Source organism: Stegodyphus dumicola, chromosome 6 (assembly GCF_044657685.1).
Source record: "Stegodyphus dumicola isolate Sdum_Otavi_A_Nest chromosome 6, ASM4465768v1".
NCBI classification, from domain to species: domain Eukaryota; kingdom Metazoa; phylum Arthropoda; class Arachnida; order Araneae; family Eresidae; genus Stegodyphus; species Stegodyphus dumicola.
This window is the reverse complement of record NC_140773.1, coordinates 232,719,437-232,724,924: the sequence shown is the minus strand read 5'-3', so window position 1 is coordinate 232,724,924 and position 5,488 is coordinate 232,719,437. Positions and strand designations below refer to the sequence as shown.

At 31.3% G+C, this 5,488-nt stretch overlaps 1 non-coding gene across 1 annotated transcript; it reads left to right on the top strand.

The window, feature by feature from the left end:
- Positions 1-2,968: 2,968 nt before the first annotated feature.
- On the top strand, positions 2,969-3,041 carry TRNAA-GGC (transfer RNA alanine (anticodon GGC)). The gene has a single exon. It is a non-coding gene; the product is annotated as a tRNA-Ala (tRNA).
- Positions 3,042-5,488: the final 2,447 nt, after the last annotated feature.

Sequence of the window (5,488 nt, the reverse complement as noted above, 5' to 3'; positions counted from 1 at the left end):
TAATTTTATCTTTTTTCAATAGCAAAAAAAGAAAACAGGAAGAAGAAAGATTTTTGTATCTGTCATCCCTTGAAATTACACTTTAATACTGTAATCAAGACTCAAACTGAGACGGAGATCGACTGAAATGCTCCTTAGGTTTAAAGCCGAATTCCAAACGTCCTATAATTTTTTATTTAACAATTTAAAATTAATAAATGAAATTTCTGCTTATCTCTTTACTTTTTTTAAAAATGTAGATTTAATTATTTAATTATTTAAATTTTTAGTTATTAGTCCAAAAGGCTTTGTCCCTGAGGGACTAGTGTTTTCGTTTTGAGATTTTCCATAACTAACTTTTTTTCCATAATTTTCCATAATTTAATAACATCGAATTACTCTGAATGTCCGTTTCCCTTTTCAAACTGTTGCCACTCAATATCATCCCCCTGTATTATATTTGAAGAAATTAAATAATGAAGAATCTGCATCAATGTATGTATGTTTCTCGCATTGTGATAAAACAACGGTACCTAGAGCCATCCAATTTTGAATGACGTCATCCTAATGCAAATATGGGCCTCTGGAAGACCAAATTTGAAATATGGAATTTGTTTTATTATCAGTTTCATATTTTGTAAAATTTTAACGAATTTTTGATTAACAAATTCAAGGATTTCAAAGCGAGCCATGCAACGGTGTACAGAAAAAGCATTTTTATCCAGCGCGAGAGACTTTATCAAAAATTTTAAAGATATGCTCAATTTAAAATTATTTTGCGATAAAGCTCTTGAACTGAATTTTATTATTTAAGTTCGAAGGACATGATATTTAATAAATAAAGACAACACAATGTTAAAGAAATGCCCCTTTGTATGTAATTTAAAATCTCAAACTTTTCAGATTTTCTTTCTGATTTTTATCTATTATGTGTTTTTAGTCCAAAGGGGCTTTGTCCCTGAAGGATCATTGTTTTTGTTCTGCGATTTTGCGTTGAATCACTATAAATATCCGTTTCACTTTTCAAACTGTTGCCACCCAATGTTAGAGTCCTACATTATGTTTCAAGAAATTAAATAATGAAAAATCTGCATAAATATATATGTATTTCTTGCATTGTGATAAAACAACGGTACATACAGCCAGCGAATTTTGAATGACGTAATTAATCCTCCTACGAATATGGGCATGCGGAAGATCAAATTTGAAATTTGGAATTTGTTTTATGGTCGATTTCATATTTTGTGAAACGTTAACGAATGTTTGAGTAACAAACTCAACGATTTCAAAGCGAGCAATGGCAACATTCTACGAGGAAAATAAAACTTTTTTATCTCCAGCGCGCGGAACTGTGTATCGGAAATCCTAAAGATAGGCTCACTTTTAAATTATTTTGCGACATTGCTATTGAACTGAATTTTATGGTTTAAGTGCAAAGAACGTGATATTTAATAAATAAAGGTAACACACAAAACGTTAAAAAAACGCCCTTTGGACGCAATATAAAATCTGAAACCTTTCAGATTTTTTTTCTTATTTAATTATGTAAATGTTTAGTTATTTTATTTATTTATATTTTGCTTCGTTCCTCACAGTCTTCCTTAGGGGACCGGCTTTTCTAATTTTTGAAATTAAATCTTGGGAACACCAAGTACCTACATTACTACTGGACCATTCTTACTCTGAAATTTTATTCTGAAGGCTACAGTCAGTAAGTCACGTGTGACTTTCTAAATGACTTTGATATTTAAATTTCGAGCAGGCTGTGCTTTAACTAATGTTCAGCAACACCTTATTAATCACGATTTATTATTCCCTTTACGTCCTTCATCGGATGAAATCGGTAGAGTAGAAGAGCCACGTGAGAAATTTTATTGGTTAATGAGTCTGAGAGCTGAATGAAAGCTAAACTGCGTATGATAATTTGTTCAGTGTTAATCAAAGTGTGCTCTACTTCGATCTGATATTAAATACCTGAACCTTAAGAATTAGCCTTAATGATACATTTTTTTTGGAAAAAGAAATATTTCTTAGAAATGAAGCATAATAATGGAATATGTCTTTAATGACGTTTTTACTCAGTTAAGTTTACAAAAAATCTTGTAAAAGAGCAAGTTAATTAAATCTGATCGGCCATTTATGCGTGCGGTCTAATAAAAGGTCATTTCCTGTAAGTTCGAACAAAAATTAAAAACATTATAATATTTATAAATGAAGTTTTAACCATTAAGGTTTAACCATCCAGACTCTCAGCCTATCTCCTAATTACATTCGAAGAATTTGTAATTTTCTTTCAATTTCTCTATCAAACTGAAGGATAATGTGTTTCCAAAAACTTCTGCTTCCGTTCTTCAAGAACATATTACAGTGCAAAAAAAAGTCACGAAATTTTGTGAAGTTTTTTTAATTAATAAAGTTTAGTTTAAAACGGATATCTCGTACTACATATTACTTTCAACTTAATGCAAAAGAAATAATAGTAATATAAACCTATATCTATATAATAATAATAATAGCTATAGTATATCTTAAATCTGCAAATCTTACAGTTTCCTTTCCTTTATTTTTAAAATTTATTTCGAAGTTTTTCTCTCTCTCTCTCTCTCTTTTTTTTTTTTTTTTTTTTTTTTTTTTTTTTTACTATTTCTGACAATTTCTCCCTGCCAATTAATAACGTTAAAGCTATCGAAATTGAAGAGTGTTCTTTTGTTAAACTATAAGGTATTTCTCCCACTTTCCTAGTGTGCCTTCGTGGTGTAGTGGTCAGTATACTGAGCCGGTATTTCAGAGGTCCGCGTTTCGATTCCCGGAGAAGGTGGTTGCATATTTTTTATCTTTCCTGCTTCCAAAAATATACCTAATGTGCCTAGAATGGCGCTCGAACTAAAAAAGGGTTGCGGATGATGATTCTCCGCACCCAGGATTTCGCGACTAGGTCCCCTAAAACCCTAGTCGCCCTTTAAAAAGGGGAGTATTCCTTTCCTAGCATGCCTTCGTGGTGTAGTGGTTAGCACACTGAGCCGGCATTTCAGAGGTCCGTGGTTCGATTCCCGGCGAAGGCGGTTGCGTATTTTTCATCTTTCCTGTTTCCAAAAATATACCTAATGTCTCTACAAAACTATTTTATTTTGTTGAGGTTGAAATTTGTTGTCTATATAATCTGCTTCCGTATCACTGTTGTTAGTTTTGTAAAGTTTAAACATTTAAGTTTCATGACTTGCTTTCCAGTTTTACTGTTAGCAGTGGTGCAGTTTTACGGGTTAAGGTTAAAAAAACGAAAAAAAAAAAATACTAACTTAAACATGTAACCCTTAATAAGTTAACTCTTAACAACGTTAACGGTGTCCACGCTGTTTTGCCCATATGACGTATTGACTCAAAATTCTTTCCCGTATCGACAGATAACAATTCGATCTTCCTCCGATGGTTCCCTCTTCCTATCTGATACCATCTTTCGTCCAGATCACCTTAATGATTTTTAACCTCTCCCCTCCTAACGAGGAGGGGTGTCTTCCCTCCGATAGCACCGGCTTTTCTTTCAATCTGAAAACTGCTCTGCGTAGTTCTGCGGCTAAGATGGCGTCGGTATGAACTTTCCCTATGACTTCGCTGCAAAAGGTATTCTTCATAACAATGCAGCACAATAACAGTATTTTACATCGAATTATTGTGTATTTACTTGATTATTAAGAAATTCAATAACCATGTGCAAAATTCTTAGTTATTTGATAATTAATATTTAAAACTACTTTTATTTTGCGACTCTAAGAATTAAATTAGGATTACGAGCTGGTTCTTTAACTACTTTTTTACTTTTAATGGCAGATTACAAAGACAACTGTAGGCAGGACAAGCAAAATAAAAGAGTAACAAAACTAAGAGTAATTAAACAGCAACTAAAAAATAGTACAAAGTGTAACCTACTATAAATTTATTTTGGCTCTCGTCACCAAATATCTCTCCCAGAGTGATCCAGCATTAAGTGCAGGGCAACGGCTTGCATATAAGGTATCCATTTCCTTTTGAAGGTTGCACACTTTAAAAATAGTGGCTGTGATAATTCGATGCAGATGTGGCAAAAGGCAATCATGGTCAGTAACAATACGAAAAATAGCAATGGATTTCTTTCTGGGTCATAAAAGAATATAAAAATATTCTGCTAATCCATATTTTGTAAATGCTGTTTTCAGTGGCGGGAGTAACTGTATTACGTTGAAGTGGGGAAGGATCGGATTTCTGGAACTGCCCATTTTATTGGAGGAGACCCGAGGTTCTCTCCTGTCCTTATCCGACATAACTCTCCGCGTGGTTCTCACTGGTAACCTGGTTCGCCTGAGCTGATGATGCGTTATACGTAAACAAATAATAAATACGTATGAAAAAAATTAAGCATTTTTTATATACCCTGATATTGTTTATTTTTCACTTTACTTTTTATCCGTCCCTGAATTATTTTTATCCCTGGAAATTTTATTATTCGTAATGTTGTAAATATTTTTATACATTACAAGCGAAATATTAAACTGTTCTTCTTTAAGAAAAATTACTACAATTACTTTCATGTATATTATCACATTATTACTACAATTAATTTCATTTGCATGTCAATTATTTTCATGTATATTATTACATTACTAGCAGCTTCGCTACCAGCCTTCGTCTAGCTTTTAAATGGAAAAATGGCTGAAAGGAACACCAAACGTTAAATTTAAAAACTGCGTAGAATTTTACTCTGCAGAACAACTTCATAAAAAAAGTTATTACGTATAACAAAATTACAATGAAATAAGCAATATCCCTTAATACAAATATTAATTATTCTAATAAATAAATTAACCAACTTCCCTTTGAAAAATCTTAAGAACTCAAATGGTATAAAGGAGGTTAAGAACTCTGTTTCCTAAAAAAATCACTCAAAACTTTTCAATATCTTAAAAACAGAGAAATGAGCAATAAATAACATAAAAGAATACAAAAAACAAAAAATTCTAAAAAGTAAAGTATAATTACTGATATTTTATCTTCTACTTTCAAGAGAAAAAAATTACAATGAAATAAGCTATATCCCTTAATACAAATAATAATTATCCTAATAAAAAATTAGCCAAAGTTTTGTTGAAGGAAAAAAATCATACAAAACTTTTCAATATCTTACAAATAGTGAAATAAGCAAAAAATAACATGAAAGCAACTCAAAAAACGTAAAATTCCGGGCAGAATTTTACTCTGCAGAACAACTTTATCAAAAAAAATCAATAAAAATATATTATATATATATAAAAAATGACAATGAAATATGCCAATCTCTTAAAAACAGGGACATAAATACGATGAAAAATTTTTGCCAAACCCATATTTCTAAAAGAATGAAACTATTCAAAACGATGCGATTTCATCAAAAGTCTATCAACAACAATAAGACAGGAAAAATGTTGCCAAAATCACATTTTTAAAGATGTGAGATGTGAGAAGTGTACTCGGAAGCTTCATTTAAATATTTTTTAAAAAA